General features: G+C 45.7%; 1 protein-coding gene across 2 annotated transcripts in view; it reads left to right on the forward strand.

Annotated features, from left to right (window-relative positions):
- The window catches only part of LOC119170766 (venom metalloproteinase BumaMPs1-like), a 186,003-nt gene that overhangs the window by 71,518 nt on the left and 87,558 nt on the right, over positions 1-26,927 (forward strand). The gene's annotated exons all lie outside the window — the stretch shown is intronic.

Here is a 26,927-nt window from a genome sequence, read left to right on the forward strand (position 1 = left end):
GGAATACGTAACTTATTTCAAACTGTCGCAAAATTAGACATTTTAAAAAGCTATTTTCTTAAGGTCTACAAACTTGAAACCGTATGAATTCATTCTCCATTAGACATGCATTTCAGGTAAAATATATCTTCTTTGAAACAAATATATTTGTCTTTTTATAGCATCTGCAATTTTTGAAAATGACAGGTGACGAAATCAGTGCCTCCATGTGAAGTTTCATATTTTTTTCTCGTAAGTTATGCCGTTCATCATAAAACGAAGTTGACTTTCGGGCAACCTGGTGAGAGTTGCACGAAATATAAAATACTCAATGAAATATAAAACATCAACTTTTGGACCCGTGTCGATCTCTCGTGGAATCACCCTATTGCATGCTCACGCAGAAGTTGTACTCAAGAATGGTATTGATACCCACCCGGTTTATCACATGCCACACCGGGGAGTCATAAAAGAAGGGTTCCTGGCCACCAAACTCTGAGCTGTGTTCGACGAACCTTTTTATACACTAGGTCTACTCTCGCTTAATGACTGCCTGGAAAAAAGAGCTAACTTAAATTCATGGCACCTGCATGCATTCGTATTCGATGGCTTTCAATCGCTCTCAACGCGGACATAAAAGAACATCCCTGCAAATCTAGATACAAAAACCAGACCAAAACGCCTTGGTTTGACAAGACGCAGAAAAAGTATGCTATTGTTGCCGAGTGGCGGATGACGTGCATGCCTTCTGGGTCAACGTCAAATCCATTTGTGCTGATAGCTGCCATCCATATCCACCTAGCCGACATTAATCATAAAGAGGAGAAGCTGGTGGTGAGACTAAAGAAGTCATGCTGATGACTTGCTGATTAGATCAGATACGTTCAAAGAAGCCCAAGAAGTTTATGGAAAAACGAAGACAATCATGAACGACGTTGCGATGAATCTTCAGAATTAAAAAACGAATGAAAACAAACTCCAAGAAGATTTTATGAAGAAAGAAAGCCGGTAGACGGAGCCATCCAAGAACACGGCTGTTTTGGGCATCCAGTGGAAAACGAATTGCGACTATTTTTGGTTGAATTTTGAGTAAGTAATGAAGAGTTACAGTCCACAAAGACAAAAACAGAATAACATCTATGGAAGACGGCATTAAGAATCTATGATCCTCTTGAAGTACCTTCGCCTTTCACATTGACAGCCAAGCTTCTATTTCAACAATCGTGGGTCCGGACTGTTGGGTGGAATGAAGAGTTACCCGAAAAAGTTGTCACACTTTCTAAAACGCGGTTCACGGGCGTCCTGCAGCTTATATCGGTTAAGATTCCTCGCTGTGAAACAAGTGTTCTACAAGGAATCACAGATACGGCGAAACTTGACTTTTTGTGAATGCTGCATGTGCTTATCTGAAGGCAATCAATCTGCGAGGCGTGCCTATAACTGCATTCAGAACGGCAAAATGTAGAATGCACTGATAAAATCCTTCACACGCTCAAAGTCGCTGTAGCTATCGGAGCAAGGCTTCTGAAGCACATCTGATCTGCATTGTACTTTTGACAGTTTTATTGTACATTGTGAAGATTCTCTACTGTTGTACTCAACTGGATCCTAGAAAGCGAGCATAAGCTGAATAAAGTTACCAAAAATAAATTCAAGGAAACCTTAAGTATAACTGTTCCAGAAGAATAGCGTTACTGTCCTGGACAAAAAAAACCACGCAGATCTTATTACGTATGGCATGTCTGCAAAAGCTCTTTTGGAATGATGCGTCTGGTGGAGGCATCCAGAGTGGCTCACACGGGAGAGTTCCTAATGGCCTACGAAACCCTTCAACCTCTCAGGGGAAAATGAAAGTATTGACCTAGAAACGCAGCCTTGGGTGTTTATTGTACTCATTCAGACCAAAAGGAAAGCTGACACGTTCATCAATATAACGACATTCAATGACCTACGGAGATTACTGCGCGCCACCACGATGATTTTACGCTTTCCTGAAAGGTGCCCACATGAGCAAAAACCACTCAAGGCAGAATTGCAGCATCAGGAAAGAAGAACGCTGAAAAATTATAGATCCTTCCAATGCAGAAAGAGGTGTGGTAAAGAGATATTTGTCAATAGTCACGCAGAAAATCGACTAAGAAGGATTCTGTGTTGAGACTTTTATATCCATTTATTCGTCCCGAAGGAAAACTTCGCATTGGCGGAAGATTTTAGGAGTTGGATGGTACTGACAAATATAAGCATCCAGTCCGTCTGCCATGTAAACTTAACAGAATTCATTGCGACAGACCCACACTACCGTGTTTATATGGTAATGTGTCAGCACAATGACGCAACAGCGACAACAGTTTCGATTGATTGAAGGAAGACAATAGGCTAAAAAGTAATGAGGTCATGTTTTTGTCCAAAAAATGAAGGGCGAAATTTGGTGCTGTCAAGTATGTTTCTATGCCCGTAGACAGAATGAGAATGTTTCGAACGTTTCAAGTGCTTGTCGTAGACATTGTAGGTCTGCAACGGGAGTCGCAGTCTGGCAACGCGAAGTCTGTCATATTGCTTTTCATTTGTGCGAGAACCAGAGCGGTACATATTTGACCGAGAAGTGGATGTCATCAGCAATTTTTCTCGCGTTGCGAAGATTAATATCACGAAAAAAAGTTGATCTTACTGTTTATTCTGACAATGTCCTAGCTTTTCATAGGGCATCGTGAGACTTGAAAGACATGTGTAGCGGGTTGAATGAGTCCCCCTTTGTAACTTTCTTTGCTTCTCACTGCAACGAATGGGAGGTCATTGTACCCAGTGTGCCATGAAAGGAGGATTATGAGAGAGATTGTTATAGTCAGTGAAGTCAGCACTTCGCCAGACACTCCAAAACAATCGCTCGATAGCGAACCCCTATCAACAATGCTGGTGGAAGTGAGGGCCGTTATTAATTCGAGGCCTTAGGTTTATCTGTATGCAGACAAAAAAAACCTGCTCCGATCTATACTGCCAGCTTTTTAATTGAAAAATTTCTACTGGCAAAACCACCTAACTACGGCGCAGAATACCAGAACCATAATTTGCGTACAAGCAAGGTTGATCGAACTAAAGGCCTACGGCACAGGAGCAAGCTGCTCAAGCACGTGTGTCTTTGTTGGAGAGGAACGTCTGTTTGAACTTCATTTGCGTCATCGATACCTAACAGCGTCACATAAATGCTTGAAGGTGGATTACATAGCGATCATCGTGAACCCGATGCTCACGATGCGTTTGGTCACTTGGAAAAAAACAGAGGTATATTCTTGACGTGGCAGACTGGTGCAAGCATGCGGAGTTCAGACTTAAAGCGGCAAGATTAGCAGGCTCGTGCAATAACTGCGCTCTCCGAATGATACTATTAGTTTCGGTGGACTAGGAGAACAGCTTACCCGACGAACGGTTCTTGTGTCTGTCTAGCTTACTACAATAGTGCAGCCTATAAAAAAAACGGAATATTCAATCTGAAGCCACATGCCTTCGTGAGTCATCGGCGTTGCGCATCTTTTCTTTTAAGAAACACCGTCCCAACTTCCTTGGTGGTAGAGGTAGCAACTTCAACTTCACTCGTGCTGCAGTTGACAACCATACGATCAGCAAACAGCGTTGAGGCCTCCTGAGTGGTTCCGGGTGCCGCTTGAGAGACATCGTCCTATCAACTTTCTCTACGTATCCTGGCGAGCTGCTCTGGTTCGAGAACGTCGCGAAAATGCCGGGGTGTACATCCCATGTCCACAAGTTTTACGCCATGTGGGATGCCAAGGGACGTTATTCAGGCTTCTTTTAACGTAGATGTCTCTCTGCCGAGTACTGACACCACTGCGCAATCCGTAGATGTGAACTGTCACTGCTGGGCACGTCATCTGACAACGTCAAGAAGTTATTGAGTACCGTTGCGCACCTACGCTTTGAGATTAACGAATTGACAGCGTTGGTCTCTGAGCTAACCCCTGAGATGACACCAGAACTGTGCACTATCATCGCATTGTTAAATGCAGCCGCCTCCCACGGCCTTGACCCTGGCCTACTCTAGTAACATAGACAGTTTTGGACTACCCTCACGTGACTCCACCAGTAACTGTACTGCTCCGCGTCAGCACTTACTGGATTTTAGCTTGTCATGCCACTGTCACCAGCCACTCGCGAAATACCCGAGTACTACAGCTACATCAAGGACATCGATGACCTAGTGGTGACCATGAATGTTTTAGGAACTTGTGCTGCTCTGACAGAACAGGAGATATCGTCCGTGGCTGTAGAGCACCTTCAAGACGGTGCTGTGGCATCGCAGAAGTACGAGAGCCTGACATAGCAGGCCTGATCAGAATACAGTGCAGCCCTGATTGTCACTTTCAGAAAACTTTTTGAGCCTCCAGAAAGACCAGCTTGACCTCCAGCGAGGACGAAGCCCAGGAGGAGCCTCACCTCGAGGCCGCAACTGCAAGCTGCAGCTAACCGGCAGAGATCTGTGCTGCCGCGCCTCGTAGAGACACCGTGCTCAACCTATGCTATGAATCTGCCTCGGCAGCTGACGCCAGATCACATCCGACAGTGCCCGAGAGCATCTTCTCTTCTCATCGATCAAAAAATATGACCGTAAGTTCCCCATCTCCACGGCACCTAAGGCCCTTTGCACTCGTTGTACTAGATGGCCTAGCAAGACGTCGATATGTTGTCATGAATGGCCGCATCAAAGTAAATGACCCGCCACTCCAGATTTCAGGCAAGTCCGTTGATGGTGACAAATCGAGAGATAGCAATACCATTTTATTATGACGCTTTAACACAGAGAGTCTGCGATAAGGTGAGGAATCCTAGTCGTTGTAGGCTTCCTCTAACATCTCAGCCCGCCTCCAGTTGACCTTTTGAAGATCGGGGTTGTTGTTACGTATGAGAACCTCCCACAGCTCCTGACTACTTCGTTATTACGAAAGTTCGGGAGAGGGAGTGAGTTTTACATTTCTGTGTGTAATGTCAATAAAGCTTAATTTCTAGAGTGTGTAAATCTTGCAGTCATAATTAGGTGTAAGTGTGGCGTAAATTTCTTGGCGTAAGACAGAGGAAGAAAAAGTCCGGGTTTGTAGTTTACGCTATAAATAATTACGCGTCCGGAAGGACTGACGCAGCAACGAAGGTAGGGTTTGGCGTCCCAGGCTATAGTGCCCACGAATGCCGTTGTATGGAAGTAATTTTTCTATGGATGTAAGTGCAGTACGAAGGTCATTGCCTTCCGAAGCATCCCCTAGGCAAGCTTGTGCTTGGATCGCAAGGGACCGAGTAATTGCGTGGGTTACTTCCTAACCATATATTAGGCCTGAATGAGCAGGTGTCCAGATTAACGAAACATGTTGGAATAACGAATGACAAGATAAGCCCTGACAAGGCCTCTTCATTTTCCCGGATGTCACGGCAGTTATCGTAAGGTGAGCCCGTATAAGTTTGTTACAAGCAAAGTGGTCTAAATGCTACCTCCATAGAAGAAGTCGACGTGCCAGCGACGGCTATGGCCAGTGTGATCAATGATTTCTTTTGCAAGTGGCATGACTTCTGACTGGCTTGATTCCAGTGCTCGCGGCGACCTGCCGCGGACCACCACCTTGCCACTTTTGGGCAACCACTTTTGGGCAATATGACACCAGGAATGACCATAACAGCAAAAGTGCGTCAATATTTGGCTCAGAAACTCGTCCCCACCTCATCACATAGGGGTTGGAGAGCAAACCAGCGTTGCTTGATCCTGCGTGTGCAGCGTGGCTAACTCAACATATTGTGAATCTACTCAACTGAACTAAACTGGCACTTTGCGTGGGCTAAAGGTGGCAAAATTTTCGCGTGAAAAACGGAAACGTCTTGCCCTGTGCGGATTACATGGGAATCCGACCTAGAAAAGATGTTCGACCAAACATATACTAACTATTCACACTCTTGTGAGGGCGAGTTCCTGCAGTCTAGTTGATTTTTGTAATAACCATGCTTAAAACTGGATGTTGCTATTCATGGCGACTATCTGAAAATGTCACATTGCCATGCACAGTCCGCGAGAAATAAATTCGATAAGTTGACTTTGTCTGATGCATTTAGTTTCAAGTTTGATGTAATAATATTATAAGAAACTTGGTATATATAATATGACGACGTTCTCTGCGTTCCCGAATATAAAACTGTCTTCTTAGGCATCTCAACACGTCGTGGCGGAGGCGTGCGACAGCTGGTATTGAGTGAACTGTCATGCACGATGCTACCGGAATTGTCTCTTATATTGCCAGACTACGAAGTTTTAGGCGTGCAGTGTAAAACACATGTTTTCGTCGTTTTGTATCGCCAACCGAACGGAAATACTTACACATGTGTTCTTTTTCTCGACAAGCTGCTAAATTTCATCTACCTAAATGACCGATACGTCGCGATAGGTGGTGACTTTAACAATGACCTTTTGCAAAATACCATAAGTGTGCGTAATCTGCAACTTATTCTTCAGTCATATCATTGTAGAATTGTGACAAGAACACCTACGCGACTTAGCAACACTAACGATAGCCTACTTGATTTTTTCACAACTGTACAAATCAAGGCACGAAAGCAGGTACTATTGTAGCTGACATGGGTGATCATTTGCCAATATATATGTTCTGTTCATTGAGTACTGCGTCTCGGGCTGCTCGTCACTGTAACACTTTTCTTGTCCAGGAAATAAACCTTGAAACACTATGCATGTTCCGTAATAAAATCGAACACGTAGATGCGACAACCGTCCTATAGCGTACGGACCCTGATAAAGGATACAGCACATTTATACGCATCTAAAAGGTATTCATGATAAGTGTTTCAAGTTTAAAATTTTGCGAAAATGCGCGAAAAGTCGTAAACCTTGGCTTAAGAGGGAGTGCGCAGTTGTAATCAGTAAAAAGAACTCACTATATTATTGATTTCGCAAAACAAAGAACCCAAGTATGTTTACGGCATTCAAGAAGTATCACAACCCGGTAACTAAGTTCTTATAACATACTAAGAAAGTTTACTATAAAAACCTTTTCAGTCAAATGGGCAGTCAGGGCGACTTTGGAACGAAATTAGCCAGATATTGAACCTAACAACCACCAAAATAATGAGTTTCAGTTAATATATTATGACAGGACCCTAAGGGGCGTAGAAGTTGAAGAAATGTTTAGTGATCACTTTTCAAGTTTAGAAAAAAGTGATTTTAGAATTACCTAGCAAAATATCTAGGTCCATGTTTGCTCATACGGCTTTTTACCGCCCACAAATGAAGACGAAGTCTTTCAAACTTTCGTGTCCTTAAAAACAGCAAGGCACGTGACAAAAAGTTACAGATAAGACCGATAAAGTTTGTGGTTGAAATCTTATCACTTGCACTTACTCACAAGTTTAACCTTTCAATATCTACTGGAATCTTTACTCTGGAAATGCAATGAGCTAAAGTTAGCGTCATTTTAAAATTTGGTGATAGACTTGTATTTTATAATTTTCGGCGAGTGTTCCTCCTTACAGTTATATCAAATGAATTAGAAAAATAATTTCCAAACAAATTACGCCTTTCTGTGTTACACTTCATCATAACGGGTCAACGGTACGATTGTGGTGGAGCAAAGTCAACAAAGCTTGCTCTACTGAAACAAAAGGAGTCAAACTTGAAGAGTTTTGAAAATAAACAATTTCTGTTGGGTATCTTTGTTGAGTACACTAAGGCCTTTGACTGTCTGAATCACCACACTTTATTTACGAAACGAGAGTATTAAGGATTTGGTGTAACTTCTCTTACATTATTATTTCATATCCAAAGAACAGAAAACAATGCGTTGGCATCAAGTCAGAACATTCTGCAGTGAAAAAGGTACCTGAATGAGTACCGCAAGGTAGCATACCGGGGTCTAATCTATTCAACATTTTTATCAATGACATAACAAACAATTATAACGACGATAACTCCATAGTTTATGCACATGGCACTAGCATTATTGTGAGGTCAAAGAAAATAACCACTCTCTCTGTCATCACTAATACTGCGCTAATGCACTTGGCCGAATGGAGCTCCGTTAACTCACTAAAACCTAATACATCAAAAACAAAGGCTGTACTTTTCACCCCATCATAACGACATAATTTTAAAGATTTCAGAGTAGAGCTTGAGTATGTTCGCATAGAACTTGCATAAAACGTCAAAGCCTTAGCGTTCTTTCCAATAATCTTCTTACTTCGAATTATTAAGCTGTTTATATTTCCACTTGTTTAGCGAAAGCCTGCGGAGTGCTTTGTAGACTGCGCTATACTTTACCACAGAGTGTTGAACTCATGATTCATATTAGTCTATTTTCCTCTCAATTAACGTAGTGTCACTTATTATGAGGTGACACTACACAAGTGAATTTGTATAGGTTGAGCGTGTTTCAGAAAAAAAAAACTGTTTACCGCATAGCAAATGCTCAGTATGATCCCAATACTGCAGAGCTAATTTCAGCCCTTCAGATCTGGCCACTTGCTAATTTCTATAATCTCACCCTCGCTATAAGATGCCCAAAAACTTCCGAAGTAACAATAATAGTTTTGTCCTTTTGCAATCTGACTATACGCATAGCGTTCATAAGGAAAAGAGACAAATGCCTCATACATTTTTCGCGCAAGAAATATGGAATGAACAGCCTGTCATAGAGTGTGCCATGGTTGCTCAATGAAATTGAAAGAAGTTGCAGTCACTTAGAAAATTCTTCACAAAACGCAATCAAGCGGTATGTACTTGGGCACTTGTCTTCATGGCAGTAGTGCGCGTTACGCTATCACTATAAACGATTTGTCAGTTACATGTCCCGTTCCGAAATTATCAGTTTTTTTGACGTTGACTAATTGAATTACTCATTCATTATCAGCATAGTTAGGAGGTGTATATATCAATGATTATTGGTTCATACAGCGTATACAAATTTCTCTCAATGATGTGAAATAATCTGTGCACAGTCATTACTGTACATTAGCTGTGCTTCCGGGATGCACTATTTTACGTTTTCTGTTTTGTGCAACCAATCAGTGTACATCATAATTTTCATTTATTACTTTTGATGTATATCTTTCCTTTTCTAAACTGCTCTTCTACATACGGGTTTCAAAAAAGCTCAATAGAAATGTAAAACACGATATGTGTGTATGCATAATACGTTGATTTTTTTGGCTGTCCAGAATAGGGGCAACGTCCTTTGGCAACCTGCTTTATAGCAGGCTTGGTTCTTGTCCTCGTGTTCGTTATTTTGCTGTCACGAATGCCAAAATAAACCTAATGATTTATTGATTGATATTAAGCAATTGCATATGCACAGTGTCTAGACCTGTGAGTAGAGCTGCAGCCAAATAAATGTCAATCACACCTGAGGTTTTCTGGAAGCCGTCAAATGCGCCTGCCACGGACAACATTGGCAAGAAGTTGCGCTATTGAAAATACCGTCCACAGCGACAAAGCCAAGTCCACCCTACAGAAAACCCAGACGCCGCGGATTTCCAAGCCTCTCTCGCAACGTAGCAGGGAGCAGCCACTTTGATGCTGTCAGTGCCATATACCAGAGGCGTAGTTAGCAGCTGCGCGCGCTCATAGCTATGACGGAGTGTCATGACTAACAACGATGCTGTGGTTAGGGCGTGTGGGCAGTTAACCTAAAGCAGTTGAGAATGAAAGGGAGGGGTTCTTTAAAGGGGAAAGATAAAAAGAACGCTATTTTCCGCCTCCTCTCATGGTAGGGTGGCTCAGTGCATTTAGAGAGGGGGGAGCGGAAAGTAAAGATGTTGAGAAGAAGAGAGGAGAGAAAGAAAAAAACATTTTCTCAGTGCAGTCAGTAGTACGAAGCGTAAACTTTCGTCTATGAGGCAGCAAGGTCCGCAGACGCACAGAACTCTAGGAAGGCTCGGAGGGCTTGCGTCTTCGCACGAAAAAAAGGATGTCTACCATGGTAGTCGCAGGCAAAGCTAGCAGGTGATAACCTGCTAGCTTTGCCTCACCATCACGCATCGCTCTGTGTCCTGGGCAGGGCAAGAGCAAACAAGAGGTATGGTGCAGAATTTTGTTGTCGCCGCACTTTGGGTAAGCAGGCGTTGAATAGCGACTCGCGAATACATGCGACTTGCGGAACACATGCGGACAGATACTACGGGAGCAGGCAAACCAACAAATGCTGCTAGCATCTGTACAGGCCAGTCACTGGAATGAATGGCAAAGGCTTGCAGCTTTCCACCACGTGTCAGAGTGGGCCATTGGTTAGCAGCAGCCGCAATCATTGCCAGGAGTAATCTGACTGGGCTACCACCTTTGTGACTGAAGTGTCGAAGAGGTTTGCTGCCTTTGCAGTGGCGTCATCTTTCTCGCTGCCAGCTATCCGAACGTGTGATGGAAGCCCGTGGAAATACAGGCGCACGCTGCAACCTCGTGTGTGGTCACTTTGGCGTGCAGCAACGCCACAGGGATGCCTCCTTGGTCTGACTCAATCAGTGCTTGTCGAGCTGGTGAGGAGTCACACAGAATTGCCACGGGCAGCTGGGGTGACGCAGCAGCGAAGTAGGCGGCTGCCAGGCGAAGACTGGTCATTTTAGTTACAGTGGAGTTCCCGTGGAACGAAAGATGGCACTGTTTTTTTTCTAGTCGAAGTTACAATCCAGGCAGCCGCGGCCGAGGGAGGGGTGGCGTGTCCCGAATGATCCCGTCCGTCGACGTCAAGAAGTGCGCCGCAGCTTGTGATGAAGTTTTCCCACGGCTGCCTGGTAGAGTTCGCCCGTTGGTCTCCGCCTTTTGCTGAAGTTTTCTAGCCCGAATTGTACGTCCAGAAGCTGAAAGTGTGGTGAAGGCGGCTGTTAATTCAAGCGCAGCACCAGGTGAAACCGAGGAAGAAGAAGCACCTCCTTCCACGAGGAAGTCCGTGCTCACGGGCACTTGCAGCCAGGAATCGGCCAAAACAGATGAAAATAAATGTCGTTCGTAATGTTCAATCCTCACTTCTTGCCAGTGAACCATATGCTATTTTAAAAAGTAGTGCCGAAGATCCAGAAACTGTTACGAGAGACCACGGACAACTGCAAGTGGCTACGAGCAAACTGAACGCTATGGAGCGGCTGAAACCAAAGTTGACATGGAGACGATCTCTCAACACCAGGATTATCAACAAGGCAAGAGTTCTTCTCGGCGATAGACAGCCACCAACAATCAGCTTAACGCCGTGCACGGACGTTTGAAGGCGAACAATGATCAGCTGAACCAAATCAACAGGGAGTTAGAGAGCCACATACCAGAATAAGAGTTTGAGGAAGAGTACGACACTATCCCTGAATACGAAGACAGCGCTAGCAGCGTCATGAGTGAGCGTCTTAGCAAGCGCGACCGTATTCTTGCGGCCACGTCATCAGCACCGGAGCTTCAGACTTCGTCCGTAGCGAGTAACGCTGGAGCCTCAGGTGCCAAGCTTACCAAGTTTACCATCGCCCCATTTGCTGGTGACCTGTGCCAGAGGAACGACTTTTGGGACACATTGTACCAGATGATTCACAGGAACGGAAACCTTACGGCAATGGACAAGTTCAACTACCTGAGGTTCGTCCTAAGGGTTGACGAAGCTTCAGCTATTGTGGGCCTGCCAACCACAGAAGCTTGCTACAAGGACGCCATCGACATACTAAGGAAACGCTTTGGTGACAGAATGAGACCCGAGATATAGTACTTTTCAGGCTTCGTACGTTGCCTTCAGTCCATTCAAGTGACCCGACGGCACTTCGCAAGCTGTACGACCAGGTCATCATCAACATCAGAGGACTGGGGACCCTTGGGGTGAACAAGACGTTCTTTTCGGCAATGCTGTGCGACATATTGCTGCGGGCTTTACCACATGATCTCATTGTACAGTACCATCGGTCATGCGCCAATCGGGCGGCGAGCTAAAGCAGTAATGAAGCTTCTAACAAAGAGCTGGAACGCCTATTAAGTTTCTTTTCTATCAAAGTGGAGAGCTTAGGGAAGAGTGAGTTCGCTAACCATCGTGGAAAAGGCAGTCGTAATGAGAATGCGCAGAACAAATCACGGCTGTCTCGTAGCTCAAAACTCACGTCCTCAGTTCTCCATAACAACACAAACAAGGTACCTGAGAACTGTGTCTTTTGCAGATCGAGGCAACATTCCACGGAAGAGTGCTCGTTGGATCTCCCGCTACCAGGAAAGAAGCGCATTCTATCAAGAGACATGAGGTGTTTTCGATGAACGACGGATGGTTACAGGGCGTATGATTGTAGGCGCAATATTACGTACTCTACCTGTCAAGGGCTTTATGCCCCAAACGTGTGTGATCCGCAGAAATTAGGCCAGAAGACACGAGAAACAGGTAGGACAAATACTAGAATACCGACAAGTAAGCGAAGCACCAACACGACTGTATGTGCATCTCTAAGGAAGAATCGACATACCCTCGAGAGTTTATCGACCAGTGTACTTCTTCAGACGTTTCGGGCTTGTGCCGTAACAGTTGTTACATGTCGGTATGTCAGAGGTGTCATAGATGGAGGAAGTCAGTGCACATTCAACATAGAGAGGCTATTAAAGCAGCTGAAGTGGCCATGTGTGGGATACACCATATTTGCGCTCAACACTTTCGCAAGCAAGTCAAGTCGAGCAGCGCAAAGGTGACGTGTTGTGCAGCTTCGATTGAAGAGTGAGTTTTCACACACTGAAGTTACCTTGAAAAAATTGGAAAATTCCGAACATATGCCAACATATCGAAGCAAGTACAACAAATTCACCATTCGTCGCGGAAATACACGGAGCAGGAAAAGACACCGCTGATCAACTACTATACGGATCCGTTGCCGGGAAAAAAGCATCATTGTTCTCATCGTTTCCGACCAATTGTATACGTTGATGACAGGAGAGGTCACTCGATGCGCAGGCAAATACACGCTTATTGCTATGAACTCGAAGCTGGGTTGGATGTTTCAAGCAAACACCAGCATGGCATCAGACGTTACACAATCACGGAATATCGCCAGTGTATGGAGAACCAGTGTACAAGAAAGCGACGAATCCTTTGTTCATTTTGGGAACTCGAGAACGTAGGAATAACAGACGCCGTCGACAGTGAGAGCAAGATCAGTTCAGCACTCCAGCAATTTGAACAGACCGTCCGCCTTAGGAGCGGAAGATACGAGGTGACGCTGCCCTGGAAGGAAGACGTAGAGCTCTCGGGTAACAATCAAGTGGCTATGACAAGACTTTGAAAACTTGTCTCCCGACTGTCATAAAGCAAAGACTCTTGGAGGCGTATGACACAAGCATACGGAAGTACCTACGAGCGGGACACGCAGAAGCTGTCGACGGGCTACCCCTGGATCCGTCAAAAGTTTATTATATACCGCACAGAGAAGTGATCCGATAGCACGCGCCCACCACAAAGGCCCGGATCATCTTCGACGCTTCTTGCGAAAAAAGGGTGCTTTTCGTTGAATGAATGCCTGGAAAAGGGGGAAAACCTCTACCAGAAACTCGTGAAAATATTATTACGATTCACAAGGCACCGTATAGCTCTTCTTGCCAACAATATAAAGGCAATTTTTCAAATTTCAATCGCTGAGATAGACAGAGATGCCTTCAGGGTCCTCTGGTTTCGAGAGAAGGAAGCAGTGCATTTCTCAGAGGAGGGAATTAAAGAGTGGAGAATGACGAGAGTGCCATTCGGAGCGACATGCAGTCCCTACCTACTTATGGCAATTATACTCCACCATTTGAGGAGCGTGCATTTAAGCAAAACTTCTCAGTGAATCATTCTAGGTGGACGATCTAGTGGCTGGAGCAGAGTCAGATGAAGAAGCACTTCAAATCTGCAGAGAAGCCAAGAAGAATATGCAGCAAGCACGAATGACACTGAGAAAATGAACGTCTAACTTGGATAGATTGATTATCGCAATAGAGCACGAGAAACAGACCGCAGGCAATGAACTGGCTATCCTTTGTGAGACAAGTGTGAAAGTATTTGGAATTACATGAAATCCACACACGGATAAATTCCGTTTTGTTTGAGAGGCCTTCTCGAGTTTAGGAAAGGAAAACTTTATACCAAGCGGTTCGTTCTTCAAGCTGCTTCCAGAATATTCGACCTCAAGGGATTTTTTGCGCCAATCACCATTGCAATAAGGATCTTCTTCCAGAAGTTATAAACACGTGAAAAAGCATGGGTTGCTCACCTACATCCGGATCTTCAGAATTAGTGGCGTGAATGGGTGCATCAACTAGCGCTTTTGCAGAATGTTTTCGTGCCGCTTTATCTTGGTAGCGGAGTCAAATCACCCACTTCCCCCTGAGAGCTACAGGCGCGACGCAAGCCTGCCGGCATACGCTGCAGCGCTTTACGTTGAACCGAGGTGTTCAGCGAAGCCCGTTGCTGATGCCAAAAGCCCGTGTAGCACCTATCAAGACAATGACCCTATCACGGCTAGATCTTTTAGAAGCCTTGATTGAAGTAAGGCTACTTTGCTATGTGTCAAGTACACTCACGAGCTTCGAGATCCACTGTGAGTTCTGGTCGAATTCAACACTCATACTTTCGTGGATAAAAGGTGACGTGACGAAGTGTAAGCAGTTTGTGCCGAACAAAATGAAAGAGATCAGGGAAAAAACAGACCCTTCTAATATGATGTATCGCCCTTGTCATGTGAATTCAGCCGACCTGCTCACACGTGGAGTTTCTATGGAGAAATCATTATCCAGTAACATGTGGCGACATGGACCAGACTGCCTATGCGAATCAGAAGAAGGATGACCTCAACCACCGTCAGAAACTATCAGCACTGATGACAGTATTTCTTCTTAAATGATTGCCGTGCACATGGCGACATTGAGTGAGATAACGTCGGTACCAGTCCTGGACATAAACAGTTACAGCAAAATTGAAAGGCTACTCAGGGTCATGGCTTAGGTATTCAAACTCATTGAGCGCTGCCGAATGAAAATCGCTGCGCACACTGGAATTCTAGTAGCTGAAGATATTGCAGAAGGTGAAAATTATTAGATCAGGCATTTGTAGTAACAATCCTTCATAGAAGAAGTAAGCTTAATTCGAAAAAGCACAAGTGCAAAGGAGGACTCTATAATCAAAGACCTCAACCCGTTTTTGGATGACAACAGTATCCTCCGCGTTGGTGGGCACTTCTTACACCTTGGAGCGTCTGAAGAGGTAAAACATCCAGTCATACTTCCGCAAAATCATCGCTTTTGCACATGATTGACAGTACAATCACACTGCGAAACTTTACATGGAGGCGTGGGAGATACTTTGTCACAGTTAGGAGAGCAACATTGGATCTGCCGGGCACAAACGCTGGTGAAGAAAGTGATACATGGGTGCTGTGCGTGCAGACGCTTCAGTATAAGCCAAGGCGACGCTCCGACAGCTCATATAGCGCGCCATTGTTTCACAACAATGAACCCATTCGAAGTCACTGGAGTTGACCTTGCAGGGCCGTTCTTTGTTGTGACTACAGCCAGGGCCATAGGGTGCAAATGCTACATAGTACTTTTCCTATGTGCTCCATTCAGAGCAGTCCACCTGGAACTGGTTTTGAGCCTGACCTCAAAGGCCTACATCATGTGTTTACGACGTTTTGTAGCACAAAAGGGTGTCCCTCACGTAATTTGTTCATACAAATCAAGAACGTTCAAGACGTCAAGATACTTCGAGAAGCTCTATAGGATGGTCTCCCAAGAGGACGTATCAGCATACTTGGGTCACAAGAGGATCACCTGGAAGTTTATTCTTTCCAGCGCTTCATGGTGGGGCGGATGGTTGGGGCGTCTGGTCCGCACTATCAAGCTTCCAATTAAAAAGGTTCTCTGCAAAGCTCGACTTAACTTTGAGGAGCTGACTACTGTGCTATCGGAAGTAGAGGCGGCTGTGAACTCAAGGCCTCTCACCTACATAGAATCTGACAACGGGGAACCTCGTGCGGGAACCCCAGCAGACCTAATTATTGGAAGGAAAGTTACGGTGCTACCACAGGGCGCCTATCACACGCCAATGAACCTAACTCGCACGGAAGCTTTACGATGTCATCCATACAGAAACAGCTAAATGAAAACTTTTGGAACCGGTGGACAAAAGAATATCTGCTTCAACTTCGATCAACGCACTTCTCGCGTTCAAGACCCACCAAAGAATTTAAAGCAGGAGACATCGTCACAGTCTACAAAAAAAACCGAGAAACGTGGAAACTTGCAAAGGTTCTAGAAGTTTACAGAGGAGCTGATTACCATATCCGTTCCTGGAAGATCCAACAACAGCGAGGGGTTGTTACCACAAGGCCGATACAAAACTTTTATTCGCTCGAGCTGAACTAGTGACTTGGCGGCTGGGAGTATGTTTATTCAAGTGCAGCACCACGTCAAACCGAGGAAGAAGCACCTCTTTCCACAAGCTAATCTGTGCTCACGGGCACTTGCAGCCAGGAATAGACCAAAACAACTGAAAATAAATGTCGTTCGTAATGTTTAAGCCTCAGTTCTTGCCAGTAAACCGTATGCCATTTTTAAGAGAAGCAGTATAGGACAGAGCGCCTCAGGAACCAGCTCTTTATAGAGAGCGTAGATATGTTCCACCCATGAAAATAATTCGTTTGGCCGTCTCCAAAGAAGGGAAGCAGGGCAGTGTTGCAGCCATGGGAGACTAGCACGGAAGTCCTATGAAGCGCCAAATCACCATGCGGTGTTGCCGCTCCAGCTGCTCTTTGCGGTGCGACACCAGCTGCACCAGGGGCAGTACGTAAAATTTTGTCGCCAATGCAGCCCCCTCGTAGAGCCTAATGGCCAATTCTGAGGTGAATCTGTTGGCCCTGATGGACAGCTTTCTGACAGAAGCCTCTACTCTGGTAGCCTTTAAGGAAGTGAGTTTGATGGCTAGCATCCAAGTGAGGCAGTACTCAGTCCTTAGTCCCAGGTACGTCACTGCCTTGCTCCCGTGGAGCAATGCAGTGACTTACCTGGCTCATGGTTCTCTGCACATGACCCTCTGCGCTGAGAGCCTGTGGTGACCTAGCAGCACCTCCGCCTTCATGTGTGACATGGTCAGTTCGATTGCCTTCAAGAAAAAAAATAACAGCATCCAGAGAGCCTTGAAGGGAGCGCCTGATTGCCGTGAGGTTCCGCCTAGGCCCATTAACCCACAGTGCCACAAAGTCTGAATACAAGGAACACTACGTCGGATAGCGCTTGGCAACGGGTATTTTTTCTGGTGGCCCCGCTAACACCAGATTGAACAAAAAGGGGCCCACGACAGAAGGCTGTGAAATGCCAGCTGTCACCTGCCGTGGATCACTGAGCGTGCGTCGGACTCTAACATGGAGGCTCCGTCTAGCCAGAAAAGCAATGATGTAGGTACGAAGGCAGCCCACTGTGTCCAAAGCACTTTTCATGGTTATATGGGGCAGGCGGTGAAAAGCGCTCTATACTTCCATCAGGACGAGAAGGGCCACTTTGCTGTTGCCCCTGGCCTCTTCTAGGCTAGAGAGGAGGTCCACGATTGATTATGCTGTGCAGCTGTAGCGCCAAAAAACCGTCTACTATTCGGGTAAAAACTGCTTTGCCCCCACGATCTAAATTATGCGTGCCAGTGATATGGCTTCCAAGAGCATGCAGCCAGCAAAGGTGAGAAAGACGGGGCTGTAGGACGCGATGGTGCTACAAGGGCGGCCAGGTTTCTGGACTGGATTCACATCTAGCTGCGCAGCATCTGGTATGTGATGCCATCGGCACCAGGGCCACTACGGTGCTTGATTTTGGCTAGAGCATGAATTATTTCGTGTTTCAGAATGGGCTTTTAGCGGGGCGATCTGACTGGCCGTCTAGGCAGGATGGTGGCCTTGCGGCAGCTTAAGATCAGGTGTGGTGGTGAGGGCAGCATGATAGGCTAGTGGCAGTTCTGTGAAATGATCAGCCAGGTGCTCTGCTAGTTCTTGTTCACTGACGCCCAATGGGGTGGCCACCGCAAGGACGGGTTTCTGCCCCATTGGTCAGAAGGCGCGATATCGTAGAAGGCACCATGCCTTAGCGCCACCTCTGGCCTGGCCGGAAAAGTGGGAGATGCCGTGCCAGCTTTGCTGCCTGCGGTGGTTGACATGTCGTAGGCATACCGCAATCCCACACCTAAAGAGTGTACGATGTGCTGGGTCCTATGCCTTTAGCTTCCAACTCTAAGCCCTGCACCTCACAGCCCGTAAGTTAAGGTGATGGAACTCTAGCACAGGGTGGTGCTCTGGCACTATCCAGTGCCAGACGGTGCCATCCTGTGTGCCCTTCATTGGATAGTTGTATAGTCTGCTACCACATTTAGGAAATCCTCATCGCCTCGGAAGTCTTGAAACTGCCTTCAAAAAGTGTGCCAATATACTGCACTGCACAGCTTCTTTCTTGAGATCTTCGCTCCCACAGGTGAGATTACGAGCGGAAGGTGATCTGATCCCCTGCCCTCAGGCTGCGTTGCCCAATCGTACAGGTGTTTTTCACTGATCAGGGGGACGTAAATGGCGCAGCACGATGGTCGGCCTGTTTTGCGTAAGAATGTAGAGGACCCGGTGTTCAAATTTGCAGGTGCAGTTCATGAAAAGCGCTCACCAGATCCCTTCCTCGAGAGGATCACGTGCGACTCCCCCACATAGTGTGATGAGTGTTCACTTTCCCAAATAATAGGTAGCCACTTCCGAATCTATTCATGAGCTGGAGAAGCATGGTGGCATCCAACTGCTGTTCGCTCTGTCACTCGAGAGCACCTCCGGTAACATCGGCCATCTTAATGTGTACATGTGGTAGTTCACGTCGCACGTACACTGCACAACGTGGTAAACGCGGGGTATGTGCCCTCGCCATGCATGGCGCGTCTTGCCACGAGTCTAGAATACACGACGTGACGTTGTGGTAGCCGATGTATACAGGAAGTAGCAAGTGAGCCACTGATATTTACACTTCCTGCAAAGAAACCACGTAATACTGTCACAAGTTCCTCCTCATACTTAAAGAGGAAGTATAACGGCTCGTGGTGTAGCGAGATCTTGGCTGCGTGGGGGAAGAAGAGGTGGAAGAGGTTCATGTGGCTAGCGAGGAACATTTTGTTTGTGAGGTTGCCTTGTTAAGTTCTCGCTCACAATTTCGCGCTGAAAAAATAGAATTTACCAAGAGGCGTTCTATTTGTTGGTAACAATACTAGCTCTGCAGGACACGTGACAAAAGGTCAGCATGCCACCACCGTAACCAGCGAGCATTCAACTGAACCACACTTGCGCAGTGGTGGCAGTGGTTCCCTGCTGCATGCAGATGAGTGTCAGCCATGGCTGCTATTAGAATGCACGCCGTTTGCCTGAAGGCAGTTGGAGCGCAGCCGATTTTCAGGGTGCAGCAGGTCTGCAACTGCTCTTAACGGGAGCTTCAAGTTTGCAGTATTCTGGTCTACAAGCAGATGGCAAAGTGCCTTCGTGATTGAGCGAGGCTTAGTAGAGTCCAGTTGCTTGGGACCAGCAGGAGGTCATCATTGTTGTGCGCCTGACTCGCGTGGGTGGGTCGAGCTGACTGCTACGTATAATAGAGCTCAACCGCGGCAGTGTAGCTCTTGCCTGTGGTCTAAGTTAGCTGAGAGCCACACATCCCTCTAGGGCTTGCCAGAAAGGCTGCTTAAGCCTCACGGTGAGTCAGATAAGTGAAAGCGGATGCCTTAATAATGATCAGGCGCCACTTTTTTGGCACAGCTGGCAGTCTGCGGAGTTAGCTGATTTTGATTTGCCGCAGTGCAAGGATATTGGCTGGTACCGTTAGCGTCTTCTGCATGGCAGCCACTACACTGTAGGCACCGCTCTGACCCAACCCGACCTCGCCCCGAACGGGCAAGGTCGGGATATGGTCTTACTTATAACACCATGCGATAAAGGCAGACCCGAGCGAAAAGGACAGAGGAAGCAAACTTCAAAACTAGTGAGGTCCCTTGTGATATGGCTGAAGTCACTGGCACCTCGGACATCATGGCAGCCAGTAAGGTCTCGTCAGTGTAGTCACCACTGATGCCTTTCACCACACAACTAATTTGTAAACGGTCTGCATAAGGACGCGTGTCAGAGGTATTTCTGTGAGCTAGGTTGAGGCTAAGATGCGATGCACTCATTCTTCTGAAGTGGCGTCTGCTGCCACGATATTCTTTTCGCATTTAGTCACACCTCCTTGACTTCCGTCAGCGCAGAGAAAGCTTGCGCAATGGCAAAGTGTGAGGTAAGATGAAAGCAAGCGCCAGCGTTTGCCGGTCGAGAAAAGAAAAACAGTTCCCGAATCTAGCAACAACAACGAAGACGGCAGCATAGCAAGTACAGGAATTCAGAGTGTCGCTGCAGAACAGGTATTCGGCTCTTAGTGAGGAAACCAACCTTAGCGTAGATACAATGAATGATAATCTGACGAGTATCAATACAATACTTGCAGCGGAAAGTACCCCTGCAAGATCGCTCTGAGTCGCGGTGGGTGCATTTGCAGGCCTGAGGGTAACGTGGGCAGGTGTAGCCGTTGTTGCAGTGGCAAAAATATTTATTTCCAGTGCGCGCATCAGGTCCAGGATACGTCAAGGTTCGGCGACGGCGCTTCTGCGACATAGAGAGGATGGTCTGAAACTCGTACTCGATAGTACCATTGGGTCGTGAGTGACCGATTGCTCCTCGGCAACCACGTCATACGATGGTGTGGTAAGCGACGCATTCGTGAGACGCTCAATCACTACACATTTTATCTTCCGCATGATTGCGCCCGACTCGTTAGGAAGTGAGCGTTTTCGCGTAGACATAGCGTATATGTCGGCTATGTAGGGAAGAAGCAGGCTGGAGACCAGGCAGTAGGAGATTATGGCATCGGCACTAGAAACGCCAGAGGAGAGCTACTAGTAGAATTCGCAGAACGCAATAATTTGTGGATTTTGAATACTTTCTGCCGCAAACGAGAAAACCGCAAGTGGACATGGAGGAGCCCTAATAGCGAAAATAAGAACGAAATAGACTTTATAATGACTGCACACCCAGGAATCGTGCAGGATGTGAAAGTGGTTGGCAAGGTACGATGCAGTGACCATAGAATCGTACGGTCTCGAATTCACCTAGACTTGAAGAAGGAACGACAGAAACTGATACGCAAGAAGCCAATGTATGAGCTAGCACTGAGAGGGAAAGTACAGGAATTCAGAGTGTCGCTGCAGAACAGGTATTCGGCTCTTAGTGAGGAAACCAACCTTAGCGTAGATACAATGAATGATAATCTGACGAGTATCAATACAGAGTGTGCAGTGGAAGTTGGAGGCAGGGTAGTTACACAGGACACTGGCAAGCTTTTCCAGGAAACGAAGAACCTAATTAAAAAGCGTCAAAGCATGAAAGTGTCAAGTACAACAGAGAAAATAGAACTGGCAGAGCTTCCGAAGCTGATTAAAAGACGTAAAGTATGCGATGTAAGAAGGTATAACATGGAGAGATTTGAACACGCTCTGAAAAACGGAGGAAGCGTCAAAGCAGTGAAGAGGAAACTTGGGATATGCAAAGTCGGATGTATGCACTAAGGGACAAAGAAGGCAAAATAACTACCAATATGGATAGGATAGTTAAAATAGCGGAGGAGTTTTACAGAGATCTGTACAGTAGCCGAGACAACCATGACCTTAATACTATAAGAACTAGCAGTAACCGAGATGACATTCACTAGTAATGATAGAAGTCAGAAAAGCTTTGGAGAGCATGCAAAGAGGCAAAGCTGCTGGTGAGGATCAGGTAACATCAGATCTGCTGAAAGATGGAGGAAAAATTGTGTTAGAAAAACTAGCCACCCTGTTTACGAGGTGTCCCCTGACGGGAAGGGTACCAGAGTCTTGGAAGAACGCTAAAATCATCTTAATGCATAAGAAAGGAGATGACAAGGACTTGAAGAATTACAGGCCGATCAGCTTGCTCTCTGTAGTATACAAGCTATTTAGAAAGGTAATTGCTAACAGAGTAAAGAAAACATTTGAATTCAATCAACCAAAGGAACAAGCAGGATTTCGAACAGGCTACTCAACAATTGACCACATTCATACTATCAATCAGGTAATAGAGAAATGCTCAGAGTATAACCAACCACTATACATAGCCTTCATAGATTACGAGAAGGTGTTTGATTCAGTAGAAATATCAGCCGTCATGCAGACACTGCGGAATCAGGGCGTAGATGAAGTATATATAAACATTCTGGAAGAAGCCTACAGGGGATCAACTGCTACCATAGTGCTTCATAAAGAAAGCAACAGAATACCAATCAAGAAGGGTGTAAGGCAGGGGGACATAATCTCCCCAATGCTATTTACCGCGTGCTTACAGGTGGTTTTCAGAAGCCTAGAATGGGAACAGTTAGGGATAAGAGCTAATGAAGAATACCTTAGTAACCTGCGCTTCGCCGATGACATTGCATTGCTGAGTAACTCAGGGGACGAATTGCAAGTCATGATTACAGAGTTAGACAAGGAGAGCAGAAAGGTGGGTCTTAAAATTGATCAGCAGAAACAAAAGTAATGTACAACAACCTCGGAAAGGAGCAGCGCTTCGAGATAAGTAATAGTGAACATGAAGTTGTAAAAGACTATGTCTACTTAGGGCAGGTAATAACCACAGAGCCTAATCACGAGATTGAAGTAACTAGAAGAATAAGAATGGGGTGGAGCCCATTCGGCAAGCACTTTCAAACTATGACAGGTAGATTGCCACTATCCCTCAAGAGGAACGTATATAACAGCTGTATCTTGCCGGTACTTAGCTACGGAGCAGAAACCTGGAGACTTACAATGAGGGTTCACCTTAAATTGAGGACGACGCAGCGAGCAATGGAAAGAAAAATGGTAGGTGTAACCTTAAGAGACAAGAACAGAGCAGAGTGGATTAGGGGACAAACAGGGATTAAGGATATCAAAGTTGAAATAAAGAAGAGGAAATGGAAATGGGCCGGGCATGTAGCGCGTAGACAGGATAACTGCTGGTCATTAAGGGTAACTAACTGGATTCCCAGAGAAGGGAAGCGGGTTAGGGGGAGACGGAAGGTTAGGTGGGCAGATGAGATTAAGAAGTTTGCGGGTATAAATTCGCAGCAGCAAGCACAGGACCAGGTTAACTGGCGAAACATGGGAGAGGCATTTGTCCTGCAGTGGATGTAGTCAGGCTGATGATGATGATGATGATGATGATATGTCGGCAAGTTTAGGCTCCGTGTCTAATGACAGCAGTACGCCCTGCTGGTCAGTGACGTGTGTGCAGGGTAAGTTGGTCACAGTGCAAGATTTGACACCATCTGCGACGAGCAAGGAAGAAGTCGGAGTCTATCAATTGTGCCGGGAACCCAATGTTTAGATATAAGCGTCGCCGTTGTAAACGAAGAGGCTTTGGTGCTAATACAGCTGCAGGCATTCCCCGAGAACGTCAGGCCTCTTGCACTTGCCTCGATGTCGGTAGCAGGAAGTGGTTGACAAAAGGTTGTAGCTTTCTCGCTTACGACCATCCACGACGCAACGGTGCCGCAACCGTGCCGGGTTGCGTCGTAAAGCACGCGGGTGCACGCGTGTGCACGCGATGCTCACCGAACGCCTGTGCGACGATGTGCGAGCCAGGGAACGTGACGGGCGATCAACTGGCATAGCGTAAAATAGTGGAGAATCCGCTGTCATAGTATACTTGGGGACAACTTTCTGTGCTGATTAAGGGAGGTCTACGGAGCCAAAGTGTCAGTGTGCCATTAGTGTGGAATATAGTGCCATCAATGCATTCATGTTTTCCTCGTGAAAAAAATTAAAAAGAACAACATTATTTTCTAATAGTTGATATTTATAAAGAGACGCTGTGTGCACCGAAGAGGTATTCATGCGTTTGTTCCTTTCTATGAATCATTTCACGTTTCTGTGCTTCTGAAAAAGTCGCACGTTTTACGTGCACTTTACAGTCAAAATGCTGTCTTCGTCTTTAAGTGAACGCTCGTCGCCCTCCAGCTGTTTTGACGACTCGCCCAAGAAGCTTGTGTCGAATTTCAATCACAAAGAGCTGTCTAAGCAGACGTACCAAATTGTGTGCTGTGATATTACTTGAACACAGCCCATCTTTCCAATTGCGAGCCAAACCGGACTACTTTGCGGAGGAGTACAGGAGCTGTAGATCCGCCCAATTAGCTTTCCCTTCATTGCCACACAAAGTTGTCCACGAGTGTAGTCGCGAAGACAGCTCCCGAGGGACGTAGACACGCGAATGAAGACGCTGTCGTAGAACTTAGGTCACCGATAGCGGCGACAGAAGTTTGAATGCAATATTCGCGAGGAGCACTTTCGTTGACGGAAAATATGCTCAAGATGACACTGCATGCTCAATATGGCAACCATACTGCAGGATTATTGATGAATGAAAATCCAGCGAGCAGTTCATTCCGAACCATTGTCGTTGTTTCTTATCTTGAAGACAAGAATTACCAGGGATACATTTGTAACTACTGCGTCCTTGCACAGCAGAAAATTTTCGCATATCTCGGTGTTTAATGTGATTCGCATTGTTCCGCTGCCCATTAGACACTGCAATGAAGACTTTCATTAAGTATAAAACGCACCTATTAATTTAGGGCACAGCAGAATACACAAGTAGGCGCAGAACACTAAAACACGTGAAAGGGTGTGTCTTCGCAGAAGAATCTTACGAGCGGGCCTACCCATGTAGTGCAAGGGCTGCACTGAGTAATATTAGCATAGGCAGAGGGAGCTAGAAAAAGATTTTTCGTAATATTTAAACCATAATAAATTCTTTGTTTATTACACCTACATATTATTGTCGGGGAAAAAATTTCTTTTCTAACACTCATTGATTGCTTCGACATTGAATGAAACTTGCTTTTTTACTATAAGTGTTTCTTCCCTCCACACAAAGTTGCGCTTCAATCACAGCTCCCATAACTCTCCATGCTGATGTCACTGAAAATATATTCTGAACCGCTTTTCGCCCGAGCCTTCGCGAGTATTTAAAAAGACCTTGCATTGGTGGTCGTGAGGATGACAGCTCAGGACACAGGTACACAAATGAACTCCAGCAAATTGGCACATAACTGCAACTGTTATTAAGCAGAACTGATAGCAGTATCGTTTTTAGATTTGGATAGCCAACTGTGCACTTAGAATCGACGTTTGACAAACATTACAGCCTGTTTGAACAGTACTTCTTAAGCCAGGTGTGGTTCTTTGGTAGAATAATAGAGAAGAGGCAGATGGCTGCAGTTCAATTTCTACTGAGACCCGGACACTTATTCTTTGCATTCATCAGGTCAGCGCTGCTGATGTTTGTTGGATTTTGTTACCACCCACGTGTTTATCTTACCCATGTCTATTTTTGCCGTTCCTGGCTAAATTCGAACTTTCAATCTCCTCGGCGCATATATGCGTACGCGTCACAAATGTCTGAAGGACATGAAATATTGACATACCGGACGGGATCGTCGCATTAACACCATCACCTGCGAGGCCTTATTTGTCAAACAGTTTTACCTTATCATACTAGTTTTGGTTTACCTGAAGTTAAAAGGTTAATCACGAAAGAATTCAAACGTAGGTGGAAAGATGGATAGACAGAGAGATGGACGGACAGACTGCTCGATTGATTGATTGATTGATTGATTGATTGATTGATCGAATGCTGGATAGATGGATGGACACATGGGTGGATGGACGGACGGATGTATGGGTGCTCAAAGTTCCTGTATTACGCAAGAAAATGCTTCGCATTTAATAGCGGCAGCACTCCCGACCAAAAAGTCCGATAATTTGCAGGCGAAACGTAAGGAGGTCCGCAATCACAGCACACAAATTTTCGCAGCTGGCAAGTCCAGTTCATGTTTTAAAGACGATAGTCTTTCCTGAAAACTCAGAAACTTTGGTCAGTCTGCCTATCGGTCTGGTTCCCTTTCTGTCGTTACGTCACACAAATCAGCCACCGGACCCAAATTTACCCAACTGGTAAACGCCCAGCCACATTGAATCGGTGGCTGCGTTCGTACTTGTAAACGTTGTTCATTAAAAAGCACGTATTAAACATATTTGAGGCCGAACATATCTATGTAAGTATTAGGTGGTGTGCTCTTTTACTAGAAAATACAGATATGTAATTTTAAAGACCAAAGTGTTTTTAGCCTGTGCGGAAAAGATGACGCTACGCGGAAAAGAAAGCTGACAGGAGGCTATCGTCTTTCGATAATTGTCGTGGAGCACGCTTTTACGCAGATACTTTTTGTAGGTATACTGCATTTGTAGTGAATATAGGAGCACTACCTTTCCTATTCTCTTTATTTCAATGTCACATGCACATTAATACAGGAGAATATCAACGGCATGACCAAAATGTCAGAATCCACGTCAAGATGGAGGAATGTGATGGCACGAAATTTCAACTGTGTTTTCCGTATTATGGCGACATTGTTTCTGTGAAGTTTACAGAAATATGGTACGTTAGGGCGCCCTCGATGTTTGATGTACAGCCACACATTTTCCAACATGGACGCGCAAGTATCAACCACCAAATTTTTAGGTGCCTGTTCCAGACCCCTGGTTTCCTATTCCTCAAACTGCCTAGCAGAACACCGTTGCACAGGACTGTTTATCACAGGCATATGTGTGGGCTCGTTTATTTTGCCGTGTCCTCCGTTGAACGCCGCTTATCGACTGGCAGTCGGCGCTCGCGCGCTGAATTTTAGAACTTGGTGGCTAAACGTCCTTTATACCAATAACTAAGCGACTGTGTATCACCTTCTACACACCGTCAAAACCCATTATGTCAAGGTAATTGGTGCTGAAACTTTATGGTGACGTCACCAGCAACAGTTTAATTTTGTGCCTTTTTCACGATTACCAATC

This window comes from Rhipicephalus microplus, chromosome 2 (genome assembly GCF_043290135.1).
Source record: "Rhipicephalus microplus isolate Deutch F79 chromosome 2, USDA_Rmic, whole genome shotgun sequence".
Classification (NCBI taxonomy): Eukaryota; Metazoa; Arthropoda; class Arachnida; order Ixodida; family Ixodidae; genus Rhipicephalus; species Rhipicephalus microplus.